Source organism: Pinus tabuliformis, chromosome 7 (assembly GCF_031772625.1).
Source record: "Pinus tabuliformis cultivar Carrire ecotype Pingquan chromosome 7, CPIR1, whole genome shotgun sequence".
NCBI classification, from domain to species: domain Eukaryota; kingdom Viridiplantae; phylum Streptophyta; class Pinopsida; order Pinales; family Pinaceae; genus Pinus; species Pinus tabuliformis.
The window spans coordinates 768,321,420-768,341,850 of record NC_142293.1 but is presented as its reverse complement, the minus strand read 5'-3'; the positions used below and the strand labels follow the sequence as shown (position 1 = coordinate 768,341,850).

General features: G+C 35.5%; 1 long non-coding RNA gene and 1 pseudogene across 3 annotated transcripts; one reads left to right on the top strand and one right to left on the bottom strand.

Moving 5' to 3' along the window:
- The first annotated feature begins 3,148 nt into the window (after window positions 1–3,148).
- On the top strand, window positions 3,149–3,752 carry LOC149249811 (protein RER1A pseudogene; annotated as a pseudogene).
- Window positions 3,753–13,668: 9,916 nt separating this feature from the next.
- LOC149249810 (uncharacterized) lies at window positions 13,669–16,315 on the bottom strand. Of its 3 annotated transcripts, none has more exons than XR_016265911.1 (2): window positions 15,341–16,315; window positions 13,669–14,481 (listed from the first exon to the last, which is right to left on the bottom strand). It is a non-coding gene; the product is annotated as an uncharacterized LOC149249810 (long non-coding RNA). The 3 variants fall into 3 exon arrangements; XR_016265909.1 differs by having other exon boundaries at window positions 15,341–16,309; XR_016265910.1 differs by lacking the exon at window positions 13,669–14,481 and adding an exon at window positions 14,583–14,602 and having other exon boundaries at window positions 15,341–16,309.
- Window positions 16,316–20,431: the final 4,116 nt, after the last annotated feature.

The following is a 20,431-nucleotide window of genomic DNA, read 5'->3' as shown; positions in this document are numbered from 1 at the left end:
CAATGTTCACTCGCTGAAGAAAGATAGACTTAAATTAACAGAAAACAAGGGTTGGACTCTTATTGGAAAGAAAGAAAATGGTATTTCGCCAAGGAAAATAGGATGTCAGACTAAATCAAAACAAAAGTGAATAATGGAATGTAAATGTGTCTCGATATTGGGGTTTTTTTGGATAATTTTTAGTTGGGAAGGGATTGAAATTTTTGTCTCTTTGGGGACTAGCTTGAGGGTTTGCATTGAGCCTCCTTGCTCAATTTCAAACTTGTAAGGAAGATTGGAATATGTAAAGATTATGGCCTTGTACCCAGATTTTTTTTCTTTTTCTTAAAATAAAACAGATAGTATTTATATTATAACAAACGGATACGTGGCCATAACCATTTACATGCATTAGTGATTTCTAAGGTTTGCAAATTTGAGATTGAGCACGAAGGCCCAATCCAAACCCTTAATGACAACAAAAATTCAGTCCCTACTAAAAATTTTCCAAAAACACTCCAGAGACATTTACATTCAATTTTTCACTATTTTTATTTTGATTTAGTCTAATTTCTTTTTTTCCCTTCTTCTCAACTTGAGTCCAACCTGCATTTTCTGCAGATTATCGCAGGTCGTTCTTTGGCAAGTGCACATTGCCATTCTTGAACTCTTTCTCATCTATTTGATTTGCCCAAGAAGTTGCCTTTTTAATGTTATTCCTTGAGGTTTTTGAAGGGGATTTGTTTTCCATCTGTTGTTTTTCCACTCACTGTGTTCGAAGAATCCTTACTTGGATCCAAAGGATCCACATTGCTATGCATTTTTTCCTACTTAGATTTTGTTGTTGTAGATGCATTTTCTTTGACCGACTATGCTTCCTTCTTGTCTTTTAGTTCCTTCTTATCTTGAAACTCTTCTTCTTTGTATATTGTATGGTGATCACCTTGTGCTCTTTCCCACCATTTGGACCTTTAGGGTTGTTTCTAGTATTTGCTATTCTAAGAACATTTGGGGAAGTTTTTAATTATATGCCCTATCTCATAGCACGATTTAGATCGAAATGAAATGTTTTCGTAATCAAGATTTTGGACCCAAACATAGTTAACTTTCCCAACACATTTTCAATTGATGAAAGCGATGGAAGATTCCAAAAATGCAAGGGAAGGTTCATAAGTCTTACGCAAATTGGGGCCATGTAGATTAATGTCATTACTGGAACAAAAGTGGGAGTTCAAGGTTGCATGAATAGACCAACACTACCCAAAAAACACAAACCAATGTCATAAATGGTCTTTTTGTCTTCTATATTATTAAAAAATTTCAGTCCCTTTCTAACTAAAAAGTTTCCAAAAACCCGCCTAATATCCAGAATATTTACATTCAATTTTTACTATTTTTATTTTGATTTAGTCTAATTTCTTTTTTTCCTTGGTGATTTTTTTTCCTTCCTTCCCAACTTGAGTCCAACCCGCATTTTCTACAGATTCTGGCAGGTCGTTCTTTGGCAAGTGCACGTTGCTATTCTTGAAATCTTCCTCATCTATTTGATATGCCCAAGAAGTTGCCTTTTTAACGTTATTCCTTGCGGTTTCAAAAGGGGATTTGTTTTCCACGAGGGTTTGCTACTTTTCCACTTTCACTATGTCGGAAGAATCCTCACTGGGATCCAAAGGATCCACATTGCTATGTGTTTTGCCCTGCTTAGATTTTGTTGTTGTCGATGCTTTTTCTTTGACCAACTCTGTTTCCTTGTTGTCTTCTGATTCTTTCTTATTTTGAAACTCTTCTTCTTTGTACACTGTATAGTGATCACCTTGTGCTCTTTCCCACCATTTGGACCTTCAGGGTTGTTTTCTGTCTTTGTTACTCTGAAAACATTTGGGGAAGTTTTTAATTATATGCCCTATTTCATAGCATGATTTACATTGAAATGAAATGTTTTCATAATCAAGTTTTTGGAGCCAAACATGGTTTGGAGCCATTAGATTAATCATTTTTCTTGTTAAAAATAATCAAAACACTAAATTATTAAAACCCTCAGGTCTTTCAGATTTGAAATTTCTACTTAAAAGTGCGTGACCCATAAACTTTTGTTTTATAAAATGATCAAAACAGTAGACTTGTAAAAACCATCAGGGATTTCAGATTTGAAATTATTTTTGTTAAAATGATCAAAACACTAGAGTTATAAAAACCGTCAATTGTTTCAGATTTGAAATCCCTACCTTTAAACACGCCTCACTCGGAAAGGTGGATCATTCAAATCACAATTCTCTTCACATTTGTTAGAATTCTCAACATTTCTGGAGAATTCATCGTGTTTGAATCCTTAGACATGGAGAATACATGTATGTATTGTTTTTACCTCCTTTGTATTTGAATTCATAGCACTTATGGAGAATTTATACCCATGTACTCTTTTTACCTCCTTTGTGTTTGAATTCTTAGCGCTTCTGGAGAATTCATACCCCTTTGCAGGCTTGGATTTTGACGTCCTGTAGGACGTATGTTGGGTTTCAGGACGTATTTGATGATGGCTAGAAAATTTTCCTTGTCAGATTTGATGTTCCTTTTATATCTACAACCTGTCAAAATGACGTTTGATTTCGAATTTAAACCATAAAAAGTTATGATACCTCTATTGTTGAGGGATTCCACTTAGCCTAACTTTAAATCCAACAAGTCTGTCGTACTCTCAATCTCTCTGGCGTGCCTATATTAAATCCACAACTCCTCGATAAAGCATAATTCCATTAAACATTTATTCATGGGCATCCATGTTTCCAATTATTCTGCACTCTCAAGCTCTCTGGCATACCCGTATTAACTCCAATATGGTGAAAGCTGATTAATGAATATTCAATGCCATATCACAATAATTTAGTGCACCCAGATTGTATTCCAATGTAATATTTATAAAATATAGTCATGCGGAAACGGGGTTCCCCAATCCCCATCTTCAACTACGCCTCACACATCGGGCCCCTCCCATTTCCCACAGGATTCCGGCACCGCTGCGACCCCATCTCATGCAGGGAAATTCCCTTTGGGGCTGTAAGAATCATTTCATGGGCCTTTCGATTGCGGTCTACATAGTAAGTGTATATCATAGCATACCATCAAGCTAAGGTATATACACAAAATATTTATGCGCTAAGCCGATGTTCATATGGAGACGAATGGTGGCGAGGACGGCGTGGGGGACTTGCCCTCCTCTGCCGTAGCCAGAGGGAAGAGCAACATTTGGAGAGGTTTCCAGTGTTATCTGGATAAATCTACTCGACACTAATTGGGTAGATGGTTAGGCCTTGACATGCTGGCAGACATTTATGTTTTGAGGGATTTTTCTATAGATGGGTTTTACATTGTCTCTTATAGACTAGGAATTTATATATTGAATTTATTGATGGGGTCATGGACTAGGAATTTATATATTGAATTTATTGATGGAGTCATGGAGGGTCAGTGGCTGCCTACCAAGCAGTCTAACAATTCAGGGCATGCATTCGGCACCTGCCCTAGTTTAAATTATGGTACTCTATAACAAAGGCATTTTGTATTTCTTTAGTAATGACATTCTTCTATATATTTGACGTGTTGGTATTCTGGCCAATATTACTATTCTATTGGATTGCATTTTTCATGCTAACGATGAAGCCACATAGATATTGCACATGATCAAATACAAATATGTACCATTTATATTTGTGCAAAATCAGAAGTCGAAAGAATACATAACCTTACCTTTTAAATATGACGTGCAATTTGTTTAAATTTCAACAAAATCTCCCTCCATGCTTGCAGGGTTTGTATTGATTGATTTTACACTGTTATCTACAAGTGAATGCACTCACTGATGTTATTCGCGTTATGAGTGTTGCAGAGCATTGTGGGTGTTGCCCATTGAGATCTCTAAAAAGTCTCTTTTGATCTGCCCAATGTTTTTGTCATTGTGTAGAAATGAAACGAGAAGAGGAAACGAAATGGCACGATTTTTTAAAATTAAGGTACGCCTCCATTGTCAAAATATGATTTATTTTGTTAATGCAAATCGAAAATTAAAGAGCTTGATATGGGATTTGGATTTTCTTTGTGCAAATCGAAAGTTAAAGAGCTTGGTTTATTATGAATGGTTCATTTGGGATTATCCCTTTTTATTGTTTTCTTCATATTTTTTTTTCAATGCAATATGTAGTTTAACATTTTACCATATTTTCTTTCATAATTTTTTTAATAAAATATTAATATTTTTAGAAACCCGAATGTAATTAATCTTTTATCTAAATGATTCATTTCAATTTGTTGTATAATTCAATATCGTATTAATAATACTTTAAAAAGGACAAAATATGATGATAACTTTTTAAAATGGTTATATATCATACAAATCCAAACCTATCTATACTATGGTTGATTATAGTTGATTTCATATCTCAAGTTCCAAATATGATATGTTGTTAATTTGAATGAACTTGTCATATACATTTTGGAACTTCACATATCCAAATTTAAATGAATTCAGATAGTGTCTATACTAATTATACTTAATGCACCCTCTGAACTTTAGATTTATTTGTGAGGTAAACTTGACTCGAGATAGAGTCAAAGTTGACCAGGTTAAACAATGATGGTTTTGGGGCACATGGTATTGTGCACCCATAGTATTCTGCTGGTGGTATTATATGTAATGGCGCTTATAAAAGGCTGGAAGGACTTCATTGTAATGCAAGACCTGGAGGTGAGCGGTGAAGGCTCACTTGGTTGGATTGGCCAGGGTTTTGGCCAATGCTAATGAGATCTTATTAGGTTGGGTTTTTCCTCGGATTTGGGGTTTTCCTGGATAAACATTTGTGTTTATGTGTTTATGTTTGTTGCTGGTTAATTTTTATATTTGTTCCTCTCAGTAATTCTCTGTAATTAATTTGTGTTCTCGGGTAAATGGCTTAACAATTGGTATCAGAGCCATGGTTGAGGGTTTGAGCTTCGAATGTACGCCTTCAGTGAAGGATTTATTTTAGCCCAATGGATAAAAGGATCAGCGCAGAAGTTTGTTGTTATTGATCATGAGATCACCATTGAAAATGGTTAAAGAGATAATTGAATTTAAATTTGGTATGAATATGGATCAATGATGTGGTCAGGGCCTACGTTGAAGGATTGAGATGGGCCATTGGGTTTCAGATTTGATCAGTTGGATTTCTGCATGCCTAATTGCTTAATCATATTTGTATCATCTATTGGATTGATTCCACATGAAGAGGTTGAAGGACGAGAAGCGTCGACAACAAAGTCAAGGAAGTACGCAAAGAAACTTGTTTATCGTGCATGGGACTCATGGGATGAAAAGATCTGAATTGTGGCAATGTGGAATTATGGAGGTTGTGATTTATCTAAAGAGGTTCAAGATGCAATCAAGCTCCAAGATGAATGATTTGTCAAATCTGGGAAGCGATTGGCGTGCTGGTCGTGCCTTTAATGGATTCTGACTATTAGTGCTCTCACGTGAATTGACGATTTCTCCCTTGGTCTTTGGAAATGAGATTTGATGCATAATGGGATATTCGTGGAACATATTGAGTGGTTGTCGTGGCCACAAAGGCCTACCTCACCATTTGATGTATTGTGCTACTAATTCTAGGAAAGGGTTGGCAGTTTAAGCGCAGTATACTATTCCGAACCATGTACACGTGTCCCCTGAATGCACGTAGTTGCTTGGCCGTATTAAATGAGAGAGGATGGGTTAGAATAGCAACAATGAAACAACAAAAAAAAAATAATGAAGTCAAAATTATTGCATGTAAATGGGCATACTACTGTAAGCCCTGGTAAGGCATGTGTACCCCTGGGTAATCACTAGTAAAGTCTGGTTAGACCTAGGTGATAGGGGGGATGTCGGGTTAACAATACCCCGGGTAAAAACTCTTAGGGGGGTAAGGGCTAGAGTGAGCGAGATTGTCTCAGTTAGCAGGTTTGGCTGGAGTTAGTTAAGGAACCCCAAGTCAAGTTTAAGGGGGGAATTGTTAGGTAAACTTGACTCGGGTTAGAGTCAAAGTTGACCAGGTTAAACAGTGATGGTTTTGGGGCACATGGTATTGTGCACCCATAGTATTTTTCCGGTGGTATTATATGTAATGGAGCTTATAAAAGGCTTGAAGGATTTCATTGTAATGCAAGACTTGGAGGTGAGAGGTGAAGGCTCACTTGGTCGGATTGGCCAGGGTTTTGGCCAATGCTAATGAGATCTTATTAGGTTTGGTTTTTCCCCTGATTTGGGGTTTTCCCAGATAAACATTTGTGTTTATGTGTTTATGCTTGTTGCTGGTTATTTCTTATATATATTCCTCTCGGTAATTATTAATGTTATGCAGTAAATTTCTTAACAACAAAAAGAAGGAAATTCAGCAGATCTGTGGCATAAACGTTTGGGTCACATGAGCGAGAAAGGCTTAAAAATCCTTGTTGATAAAAATTTATTGCCGGGTTTTAAATCCTACAATCTTGATCTTTGTGAGCGTTGTATATATGGTAGACAAAGAAGCGTTTCATTCCTTAGAGGTGGCCATGACAAAAAGAAAAATGTGTTAGAATTGGTACGCTCAGATGTGTTTGGGCTTGTTAACATCAAATCATTAGGAGGAGCATCATATTTTGTAACATTTATAGATGATGCATCCAGGAAAGTTTGGGCATATCCTATGAAAAATAAAAATGAAGTGTTTGGAATATTTCAAAAATTCCATGTTGCTGTTGAAAGAGAGACTAACAAATTGCTTAAGTGTTTAAGAACAGATAATGGTGGAGAATATTGCTCAAATGCATTTAAGAAATATTGTAACAGGTTTGGCATAAAGCATGAGAAGATTGTGCCTTGTACTCCTCAACAAAATGGTGTCACAGAAATGATGAATCGCACCATTATGGAAAAGGTGCGAAGTATGTTGTCCAATTCTGGTTTGGAGAAGAATTTTTGGGTTGAAGAAGTCAGGACCGCTTGCTACCTCATAAATAGATCTCCAACTACAACCTTGGATGGTGGTATCCTTGAAGAAGTTTGGATTGGTAAGAATTTGAATTATTCTCAATCTTTGGATGTGAAGCATTCGTACATATTCCCAAAGAAAATAGAACTAAGCTAGATGATAAATCTATGAAATGCATTTTTTTGGGATATGCGAATGAAGATCTTGGTTATCATTATGGGGTCCAGTCAAACATAAAATTATTAGAAGCAGGGATGTTATATTTAATGAGTCAGAAATGTTCAAGAGGATTGTAAGTGAGTTGGAGGTCAAGAAAGTTATTCACAGATTTGAATAGCAACAGGAAAACATACCACCAATACAAGAAAATGAACAGCAAATTCAGGGGCATGAAGAACAACAAGTGGTATCAGAGCCAAGGGTCTCGAGTTCGAAATACACCTGGCTTGCGTTTGGGGGAGAGATTGTTGCGCTCCCCGTTAGTGGCAGTGTAGAAGGATAATCCAATGTTCCCCGTGTGTTTCGTGCCATGTGCTTAAATCGAACAATGTGTCTGTTTACTAACACCTGCGGGTTTTGGTGTAACGGTAATCGTGACTCCAACATTATTGACATAAATGTGCCTAGGCACTTACCTCAAGAGTTGATAGGCCATCCTGATCCCACTAGCACCCCAACCACAATTTAAAATCTTCTATAGTTTACATAGTTGCTATCAGTGCAGTAAAGAACTGAAGTATTTTGAGGTGTTCTTGACTTATGAAAGAAATACTAGGACTTATTCCCAATGAGATCGTCGAGGTTTGTACGTTTCATTGGGCTGGCGAGTATTTTGAGGTGTTCTTGACTTATGAAAGAAATACTAGGACTTATTCCCAATGAGATCGTTGAGGTTTGTACGTTTGATTGGGGCCAACTTTATCATTGTACTTGGTCTGAGGCTAATGAAAATTTAGTTGTTTTAGTTGTTTTAGCCAGTGATGGTGGAAGTGTTGAAATTTGGGATATATTACTTTGACCTGTAGCAAATCTTTGTTTGAAAGTTGGAAGAGTATGCACTAGAGGTTGGAGGCCTTTTTGATAAATTTGTTTTTTTTTTTTCCAAAATACTAGTGTGTGTTTTTTTAATAATTTAATTATTTTTGTTGTTTTATCAATTAATTGTTTTATTGATTAAATGATATTTAAGTTCAATTTAATATAATTACAACACAATTCTTAAATAAAAGGTAAGGATTAATTGTTTTGTGTAGGTTTTCAAATAGTTTGTTTTTTTGTTTATGAATTAGATACTTTATTTAAAGAAAAATGGAAATTTATTAAAAATAAATAAATATGACTTTAATATCACAATCTTTTATACAAAGGAAGTAACACTCTAAGCTACGAAATTTGAGGAATCTATGATGTTTTATACTAGTAAGGGTTGGAATAAATCATGGATATCTCATTAGTATAGATCTTTTGGGCAAAAACATCCAGTACGAGTCTTAATAGTTTCTTTCTTCATCAATTCTCATATCTATATATATATTATTTAAAGATATAAAAATCAATGAAATTAAGTCTAATTACTTTTTATTTTATAAATAGGAAGTTATCATATGAATAATAAAATCTATGCAAATTGAAATAATTTGTAATGTCCAAAATATTTTATAACATAAAATAAAATTGAAAATGAAATAATTTATTCTTTTAATTTGAAAATAAAAGACTATAAGATCAAAAGGAGAGAAAGAACTAAACAAAATATACTAGCAATTGTCCCAAAAGGTACAAAGAGAGGCCGATAGGATTAGTAAAAGAAGGAAACCTATATAGATAGGCAAGCATATATAAAGCTCAGTAGTGACGAAGGCACTAACCACGATGACCAGCGTGTACCAGCGGAAAAGTAAATTACAGTGTTTTACATGGTAATTGAAAAGCGGGGAATTAGATTTGCAAATATTAAGACAAATCACTTACATTGGTGGTTCACACTATAACTAAAACATTAACTAATTGTAAGTTGCTTTTCATAAAATTCATTTAGTATCATTTATATAGATGAACCAAAAAATAGGTTTGTGCAATTGGATGAGAAAGCGTTCATAGCGTTCATAGAATTCTTTTTAAAGAGAGCGAAATACCATAAGACTTTGCCGCTAGCATACCCATTGTGCTGTGTTCACAAATGCAGGAGGAAATCTACAGGCAAACACTTTTAAAGAATCATTGGACAAACATATAGCAGTTATAATAATATCCTATTTCCTTGTATTATAGTGATTATGCACTCGACATCCTAAATACAATTCAAGTTTCACTCAGAACCCGAAGTTAATCCCCTATTGGGTACTCGTGTACATCAGTGACAAGATCTGTAAGTTACAACTCCAAAGACCATAAATTTTCCTTCCATACTGAATGAATTGGTTAAGCTTCTTTGCAAGCTTCACTAGGCGATCCCTGACTGGGAATGCCTCTTTGTGGCTTTTGGTTATTGTAGTCTGCAATTCAGTTTGCTGTGCTTGTCAGCGTTTGAAGAGCACAAAGCTAGGTTATAGGCTTACTTCTTTCAGAAAGATAGGTTTTTCAGTTCTCCCATCTGCAACTTTAAAATGCAAATTTTCTACATTCCACAACATTGGGTTATGGGTATGTTCCTGTTGCTTATGCGATTTTTCTATTCAGCTACAATTTCTTGATGTGAATGCTCCCATCGTCTGCAACTTTAGAATGCAAATTTTCTAATTCCACAACATTGGGTTATGGGCATGTTCCTATTGCTTATGTGATTTCTCTATTCAGCTACAATTTTCTTGATGTGAATGCTGCCTTGTAGGTATTTGCGTGTCATCTTCATACTCATCGAGTCATTCCATATTGCAAATTCGGTACGTTTCTTATTCAATTTCCATGACATAAAAAGCCATGTGTGCATCAAAATTTATTGCTGGGAAAAGAAAGGATGCATTGTAACAAGAGAACTGTAACCTGAATACAGAAACAACAGCTAGCCAATGAGCAAGTAATGTGCAAAAGCAACCAGCAACTCATGTCACAATTCCATGACAAGAACTTTATCAGTTCACGCCCGAAAGTTTTCCTTTCCAGTGCCTTTGAACTAACAATAAATGTATAGGTTCACAAAAGACTGCAAAAGGAAACTGCCAACAAGGACACACAAGTCAACACAAGTATGTCTTCAGCATATATATATATATATATATATGAGCGTAAATTATCCAAAGACTTGAAGCATCAAAAAAACATAAAGCTCCAGCCAACTATTCTCTTTAAATTTCATTAGAGATCACAAACATTTCTACTTATAAAAGTTTTTTTGGAGGAGATACAAAAACAAAACTGGGATTATATCCCTTTTCTTGATCAAAACGGTTTAGAAAAGACTGGAACTACTTTAACAAGGATATTTTTACACAAAGCACCTTGTTCTTGAAGCTTTCTAACTGCAAAACAAAGCCCTGGGATGGCCTTCATCATTGAGGCTGAAGTTATAACAAATCATTTACAAAATCATAGAGATAGCACCATGGAAATTAGAATCTGAAATGAGTTCAACGTTGTTGCCCAGTATAACGCCTCTGCAACATCAAGCCTCTTCAGAAGTGTAAATAAAACCTTCTACATAATGCTACAGAACCCCTGCAATTACATCATAACATACAAATAAATAGACCAAATGTCATGGAACATGAAATTGAATAATAATTTTGAAATAATCAATGTTTTTATCAACAATGATCAGTGGAAAATTGGGCCGCTGTACTTGTTGTCATGGCACATCTCCTACAAGAATCATGTCTCCTTCATTATCCATCTGGTTTGGCTGGGTGTATAGTAGAAATCTGTGGTTAAGAACAGCTGGCCTCAGATACACAGGCAGATCAATCTTCATTGTGATCAAAATCAAAATTTGACGAGGAAAAGCTCTCTTTGTTTTCCATCGGAGATCAAAAATAAGATTACGATCATGACCCATTATAGAAGAGTTAGAGAGACTATGCCAGATCATTACATTCACCTAATGGGTCATTAATCAGAGGAAACTATTCTGCATTCATGCTTTTCCAGACAAGATAACAAGTTTCGCCAGAGCATCTGACCGCACGTATTGTAAAATATGGTGCAGACTACCACTGGCCATCAAAACAATAGCATCCCTTTTCTTGATCAAAACGGTTTAGAAAAGACTGGAACTACTTTAACAAGGATATTTTTACACAAAGCACCTTGTTCTTGAAGCTTTCTAACTGCAAAACAAAGCCCTGGGATGGCCTTCATCATTGAGGCTGAAGTTATAACAAATCATTTACAAAATCATAGAGATAGCACCATGGAAATTAGAATCTGAAATGAGTTCAACGTTGTTGCCCAGTATAACGCCTCTGCAACATCAAGCCTCTTCAGAAGTGTAAATAAAACCTTCTACATAATGCTACAGAACCCCTGCAATTACATCATAACATACAAATAAATAGACCAAATGTCATGGAACATGAAATTGAATAATAATTTTGAAATAATCAATGTTTTTATCAACAATGATCAGTGGAAAATTGGGCCGCTGTACTTGTTGTCATGGCACATCTCCTACAAGAATCATGTCTCCTTCATTATCCATCTGGTTTGGCTGGGTGTATAGTAGAAATCTGTGGTTAAGAACAGCTGGCCTCAGATACACAGGCAGATCAATCTTCAATGTGATCAAAATCAAAATCTGACGAGGAAAAGCTCTCTTTGTTTTCCATCGGAGATCAAAAATAAGATTACGATCATGACCCATTATAGAAGAGTTAGAGAGACTATGCCAGATCATTACATTCACCTAATGGGTCATTAATCAGAGGAAACTATTCTGCATTCATGCTTTTCCAGACAAGATAACAAGTTTCGCCAGAGCATCTGACCGCACGTATTGTAAAATATGGTGCAGACTACCACTGGCCATCAAAACAATAGCGAGATTCGGCATTGCATAATAAAAATAGAGCTGTCATAAGTTGCCCTAGATGAAATTGAATCATACTGTTCAAACAATCAAGCGAGATCATCAATGATCAGTGGAATATTTATATGGATCATTTCCTACAAGCATATCATATATCCCACGTTATCAGTGCACACAACCCACAAGCCCCTCCTAGGATCCAGAAGTTCTCCATCCATATTACACATTTAAGGGACATGCGAGTCTGCTTCATTTTGACCGGCAGTATTGCAGAAATTTGCTGCTCATTGAGATGTGATGGTAGACTATTTACTCTCGCCATATACCCCGTTATTATTTTGATGGCCAGGCTAGTCTGCAACGTTCATCTACAATAAAATAGGCCTAGTCATATGGACGACTTTCATCTGGATGTTGAAGGTGAAAGTTGAAGCATGAATGCAGAACAATTTCATCTAATAAACAACTCATCCTGTGGATATGATTATATAGCAAAATCTATGCACTTCTTCTATGTTGCGTCATAACTGTAACCTTATTTTTGCTTTCAAGTGGTAAAATTGATGTCACCGACACCTGTAACAGATGTATAAAGATAACTCAATCTTGAAAAAGAAATTTCGTGTAGCCAATCCCTGTAGGCTGAGGGTTAGGAACCTTGGCCTGAACGGACAACTGTAACTGGATATGAAATATGATACGTAGTTGGTATCCTATATGCCCTAATTGACCACTTGCGGGCCATGATTCATGTATGACCTATCACATAGGGAATAGAAGGAAGCAATGGTATAGCATGTACTCAATGGGCACTAATCACCTATCCTTACTTTACCCGAGTAACCAGTAAGCTCTATGAACTCCAGCTTGGTTTATATTACAACACATACCCTGTTATAGAGCTTAGTTTCACTAGTGTTCTCATTATTGGGTCCTGTATTTGATGGACGACCAAGGTGAGTATAAGCAAATCAATAGGACACATATTAGAGATGGCACTACTAAGAGAATAGCCCATATTATCCATAGATATACTTCGAGTAGTGGGGAGAACTGTGGACTCAGACCATACAGGTTCTTTATTATATATTCATCTCTTCGAGAAAACACAGAGATACAGAGCGTGAGATGTGCAATAAATTTTGCCCGCCAAGTTTTGTGCATTATTGAATATCTTATTATAATAAACTACATTAATAACAACCACAAAGAAAACATCCACAAGGCATGAGACTAAAATTATTTCAGCCAAAAACCTATTGCATATCCATTTTAAGTATATTGAATGGCACATTTCAATTGCTCAGATTCAGTTAACCCTTAACATACCCTCAGGTCCATCTCTGCACTTCAGTATCTGGTGTCCAACACTAAGAGTATTATCAATTATATGGAAATTCATTTCTCAGTGTTAATTGATTGATCAAATATAATTGGTTGGAGGTCCTTACATTGAACTGGGAGTTATATATAGATAGCAACCTAACAAGTTTATGTAATATGCACAGCTCAAGTGTTTACACATCCTAAGTTTGTTATACAAATTTGGATACTTGGATATGTTTCTAGTTTGGAATTCAAGCTTTTTTCAGAAACAAGAATAGAAACAAGAATTGTAACTTGATCAATACCAACTTACCATTCAATTAAGAGCAGTGGACAACAGACTTCAACAGACTTCATCTGAAGGCATGATGCAAGAACATACTGTTAAACAACCCGCTGTGTCCAGAGTCCAGACTCCAGCTATTCTCAAAATAGAATGCATATCATACAAAAACAGCTAATTTATTTATGAGATACAAGAGGTTGCAACAGGCAAAAGCCATGAGTGGCAACAAAAGAAAAAGGTTCCTGCTTCATAAGCACATGCTCTCGAGCTATGATACATACAACGCATGATTTATGAGAATGCGACCCAACTTTAAGCATAGATTGCACTATGGGCCATGATGTTCTACTGACAGAAAGGTCATGGTTTCCCATTCTACCATTCCGGCAACTTATTAATTTCTCCAAAAAAATACCATCTCAGCCCTGGTTCAGGGGGTATATGCTAAGAACATATAATAAACTCTTCTTTTCAGCAGGTCTTCCTGCTGTTTATGTATCAACCAATTCAACAATCCACCTCCCATTTTGCAGGAAATGGCACCGAGGAAACAAATTTTACAACATCCAGAGAAGTAGATTACTTGTTGATGCTATCCCTTGCTGACCCCTGTGCTTCTATCTGTTGCATACCCATTTGCAAGCAGGTAGGCGTAAAGAAGATGATTCCAGGTGTCTGGCACCCCAGGTAGACACCAATGGCTGCAATCTTGCCTGTACATCGGAGCTGTTCCTTGTCCTTCCCCTAAATAATACAATGAGGGATGACCATCCTTCCTGAATTCTGTTAAGTATGTTATGTTCAATAACTGAGCATTCTTCTTGCCACTGAGTTGTTTGATTGCTTCAGACATGATTTGATTACTTACTAGCTCCCTTTGAAACCAAGTAGAATTTACCTCTGCCCGAGTTTCCTTATGACACTGCCCTCCAGTATTCCATGACCCTCCTCTGCATTTAAAGATGTCAAACAAGACACTTGATGTCAGAGATTCAGCTTTGCAATACAAGTAGCCTTGAAAGTCATCAAATCCTACCATTTAAGAGGAAAGCATGGTGTAGTGTTTGTGCCCTGAGTTTCACCAGCTCAAAATCAAAATCAAAATATTACATAGAAGAATGGTTTTAATTTCCTTTTTCATGTCCATTACATACATTCTCCATCTTCTGAACTGAAAATGGATACGTAGATCAATAGGCCTAAAACAAACCTAAGTACAACTTTGGGAATTATCAGAACGCATAAAGAAAGATTCTGACTAAACAATGAACTTTGAGTGGCTGAGTTGAAATGGACATGGAGATCAATAGGCCTGAAACCAACCTAAGTACATGTTTGGGGATTATTAGAATGCATAAAGAAAGATTCTCACAAAACAATAAAGTCTGAGCAGCTGAACTGTCAAAATGGACATGGAGAATAATATAGAGAAGCTAAAAGCTATATATATGCCAAAACTCCAGTAGACAAAGAAACAAGATTAACAATTATTGTGGGGAAAAACTCCACAGTTAAGCGCGCTTGAGCCAGAGGAGTTCTGGGATGGGTGACCTCCTGGGAAGTCCTGGTTAAGTGATGATTGATGCTATGTGATTCGTTCTCCACATTTCACTAGTTTCAATCCCACTTCTTCACCCCTGTGAGCATCACCCGATGCAATGAGTGCTAAGTGAACTATTCAAAAATCATGAGAAATTAGTCAGTTACGACTACCTCTCATGGAAATGGTCATACGTTTGAATGACTTACTTAACGCAGTTGAATCCCAAAAAATGATATCTAACAATTATTTTATTTGTCTGTTTTCACCTGCCTCCCTGCAAGATGGATTCAATGCGCTGTAACTTGAGTTTCCTTCTGAATTTGAAGATGAATTCTCGGCTTCAGTGTCAACTTCCGCGTTATAGGCCCAAGAGCTACTTGCTCCTTTCGTCCTGCTGTCCAGGCCGCCTGATTCAGGGATCTTGCTATCTAAGCCCCTTCGAAAACTGATGTGGCTAGAAAGAAATGAACACATTTTCCTCAAACTCGTAGGATGACGAGGCGGAAGGAGTCGAACCTGTCTCCTGTAAGAAGATGTTGCTCCGGCGATCTCACCGGAAGACGATGATCGACCTGCCGTCTCACTACAACTGCCTTCGTCGGGCGGGCCACGAGAGGACTTCCGTGTTCTCCGTGTAAGAATAATTATTTCACGTTGTAATCATGTGCCATCACCGCCATCGTCTGGGATCTTCAAGCTTCCAGAGGTCACCACCGCCTCACCGCCTGCAGAAACGAAAAGACTGCCGTGTTCTCCGCGAGAGAGGGCTTTTCATTCCATCGGGATATTTCGATTTCTGCTGCACATCTTTTTGAATTTCTTTTTTCTCCTTTCTTTTCTTGCTGTAATTCTCTTCTTTGATTTCGTCTACGCCTTCTTCTCCGTCTTCGTCTTCGTATTGTGTTTCTTGGTGATCAATTTCAGCTGGTACGATCGTCTCCCTCTGGAAACCCCTGTCATAATCAGAAAATTTATGGGATAACTGCAACCCCTGCGCGCCCATTCTTAGCAGAAGAAAATGTCCCACCGAATGCCCCCTTAGTATGATTCTCCGTCTTGCGAGGGGCGATAGGGCTCACCAGTCCAGAACTTCGAGGTTTCGGCTTGTTCGTGATGTAGGCTCACTCAGTGAGGCGGCATCCATAATACCTCCGCCCTTGAGCCCGATATGCAGGTAATAGTGTCGTAAAAACCGCTAAGTAGTTTCCTGAACGAATACGGAAAAAATGCCCACTCCGCCAGGTGCCCGGTGTCAGATGAGAATAAAGCTTGAATGAAGACTAACCTAATTGTCAGTTCGCCGCCAGGTGTCAGCATCAGAATGAAAAGGACGACGAAAGGTCCCTTTCAAAGGAAGGCCTATCGGCCTAATTACTAGGTTCAACCTAGAGTGGTTTGACGTACTCCACGGCATTTGATTTAATCCAACACTTGTACCTCCTTTGTGGGGGTAGTTCAATGTGTACAATCTGTTCCTTAGCGCGCCAAATCTGTGTAGATATACCCTTTTTTATTTGTTTGAATCCAGCCTTTCTGGAGAATTCGTATTCATATATTTCTTATCAGGAGCTTTTTTGTTTGAATCCACGACTTTTATAATCTATATATATATATGTATATTTTTTCTTTTTACGGCGTTGAATTCGATGTTTTCTTTTTTATTCTGGAATTTAATGATATAATTTTGGTTTGCATTGTGGCTTTCGATATTTAAAATATCTTTTTAAATTAAACGAAAAAAAACACCATCATTTAGTACTGACATATTAATTGTGCTTAAAATATTAAAATGAAGTTTTAACATTGTGTTTTCATAGATCCAACCCTAAGATATTACTGGTTGATTCTAGATAAAGTGATAGACGATAACTCAATTTAAGACACTCATTTTTATTCAAAGTTTGAATTTTATTTTTTATTATACATAAAAATCTTACGACGAGAGGTTGAAAATACAAAATATTTGTCGGAAAATAAATTCTCCAAAAATGTTCTAACTCAATTGAATCAAATATTTTAATTTTTATTATACATTCAATTTTTTTAATTTTTATTATACATTCAAATTTTATGAAGAGAAGTTGAGGTTGAAAATATAAATTATTTGTGGGAAAATAAATTATTTAAGAACTATTTAAAATTAATTGAATTAAATTTTTATAAAGTATAATGAGTTTCGAATTTATTTTTGGGAATCAAGGTTTTTTCCTAGTCTATGTTTTGTAGTTTGTTTAATGGTAAATCTCACTAATTCAACGAAAAAGATAGTCTCTTGTAGGCATGGTCACTAGTAAAGCAAGCACTTTTTCAATTTTGTATGGTTCCAAGCTAAAATATGGTTTTGGTCTTGTGGTGATTCAATTCCTTCACTAATGTTCTATTGGGTGAGGAAGCTTTCAATTGTGAGAAATGGTTACCGGTAAAGCAATCACTTTTTCGATTTTGTATGGTTCCATGCTAAAATATGGTTTTGGTCTTGTGGTGATTCAATTCCTTCACTAGTGTTCTATTGGGTGAGGAAGCTTTCAATTGTGAAAAATATTTTGCAGAGCAAGATTTGATACACAAGTTTAATAGGTTTTGGCTGTCGTTGATAGATCTGTACAAATGGATTTGTACAAATGAAACTCTTTTGACAAATGAACTAAACACTTACCCTATGGCATGAATTTTTTTTATTGTGGTTTTTGACAATATTGAGGACAAAAACGCCATCTACGAAGCTAAGCCATGGTTTTGGGGTAGCATTGGCCTCTTCATGCAACCTTGGACTCCCACTTTTGATTCAATAACGCCATCAATATCCACAACTCTAGTTTGGGTAAGGCTTCCAAACCTTCCCTTGCAACTGTGGAATCTTTATCACTATCCTCTATTGGAAATGCATTAGGAAAGTTTTATTGTAATAGCCTTGAAATTGAAAATTTTTATAAGATTACTTATGCCATAATATGTGTGGAGATGGATTTCAACAAGGGTTTTCCCGCCAAAGTTAATTGGCGATTCCAAACTATGTTTGGATCCAAAAGCTTAACTATGAAAATGTTTCATTCCAGTGTAGAGCATGCTTGAAACAAGGCATGTAATTAAAAAATACCCCAAGTGTTCATAGAACAACAAAGATTGGAAAAAGAACCGAAGACCCAAATGGTGGGAAGGAGCTCAAGGTGATCACTACATGATATGCAAAGAGGAAGAGTCTCAGGATAAAAAAGAATTAGAAGATAAGTAGGAAACATATACTCCCAAAGAAAATGTAATAAGCAACATAAATCAAACATGAAAAAATGCAGGGCAATGAGGATTCTTCGGAGTCGGTGAAAGTGGAAAAGCAACAAACCCTCGTGGAACACAGATCTTCTTCGAAATCGACAAGGATTTTTACTAGAAAAGTATCTTCTTGGGCAGATTAGGCGGATGGGGAATAATTGCAAAATAGCAATGTTCACTTGGTAAAGAACGATCTGCTGAAATTAGCAGAAAACAAGAGTTGGACTCATGGAAAATTTTAGGGGCTAATATTTGCAGGTGGGCTAATTTTCCATGATTTTTCCAAAAAAAGATTCCACAATTTCCATTTTTTATAACAATGATTCGCCCGAATTTTACAATATATATATATATATATATATATATATATATATATATATATATATATATATATAACCTTAAAAAACACCAACATTATATAGAGAGTATATATATAATCATTATAAATTTGAATACTTTTACAAATACATCAATAAACATTTTATATTTTGTATATTAGGAACTCGTCAGATTCGCCAATGGTTCTCATGCTAATTCTCATCATTTCCCAGTTCAAAAGCTTGGCGTTCTCAACACCTTAGCAACTCGAGCTTTAAGAGTTTCTGATGAGAACCATCTTAAGGAAGAGAAAACACATCTCGTAAGTGTTTTCTTTAATAATGGGTATAGTAGACACCAATGTACTAAGGCTTTCCTCAGCGCTGAAAATGGTCCTAGTGCTAAGAAAGATACCAAGGATCGATTTTCTAGTGTTCATCTTCCTTTTATCCAATGGACCACTGATAAGATTGCAAGGAACCTAAGAAAGCATAAGGTGGCTTCAACCTTTCGGCCTTTAAATACCATATGGAGCTCCCTTAGATCTGTAAAAGACCCAGTGGACCCTAAGAATATGAACGGTGTTTACGTTATCCCATGCTTTTGTGGGACTCCCTACATTGGTGAGACTGGTTGCTCGATTAATCAAAGGATTCGTGAGCATGCTGCTGACATCAAGCATGGCAGGACTGCTCCTCTGCTTTGGCGGAACATGTAGATAAATCTAAGCATCACATCTGCATTGAGGAGGCCCAAATCGTTGCTAAGGTTAGTCATTTTCATTATCGTAAATTGAGGGAGGCCCTAGAAATTGAAAAAAGACCCAATAATTTGAATAAAGATAATGGTTTGAATATTAGTAGAAGTTGGGTTCCTGTCTTGTCCTCTTAGTTTTTGTTTTTTTGTTTTTTCACTAGAGTTTATTTTCTTGATCATTCGTGTTTTTTTTATGTATTTTATCATCTTATTCGTTCTTAACTCCTTTTAGTATTTTTGTTCATTTCTTTAATGGGCCTGAGCCCCATATTATATTGTTGACGGCATTTTATTTATTGATTATTTTTCTTTGGATATATATATATATATATATATATATATATATATTATTTTTATTTATTTATTTATATATATATTTATTTTGACTTGTGTATATTTTTGTTTTATTTTATTTATTTTTCCATTAATTATTTTTAATTTAATTTATTTTATTTCTATTAGTTATTTTATTTGTCAAATGATCTTGTTTCGATTAGTGTCTTCACTCGTCTTTATAATTTTCGACTCCTCTCATTTAAAGTTTGACTTTGATTATTTATTTATTTATTTTAAAAACTAGTTGTTTAATATAATAGTTACTTATTAATATTTGTTTTTAATAAATTAATAAACTAATATCATAGTTTAAATATTATTTTTCAAAATTAGTCTTTTAATATAGCTGTTACATATTAATATTTTAATAAATTAATATCATTATTTAAATATTATTTTTCAAAAACTAGTAATATTTGGTTTTAATAAATTAATTTAAATATTATTTTTCGAAAAATATAACCGTTATGTATTAATATTTTAATAAATTAATAAACTAATATCATTATTTAAACTAGTAATATTTGGTTTTAATAAATTAATTTAAATATTAATTTTTAAAAGCTAGCCGTTTAATATAGCCGTTATCTATTAATATCTTTAATAAATTAATGAAATAATATCATTATTTAAATATTTTTTCAAAAACTAGAAGTTACATATTAATATTTTAATAA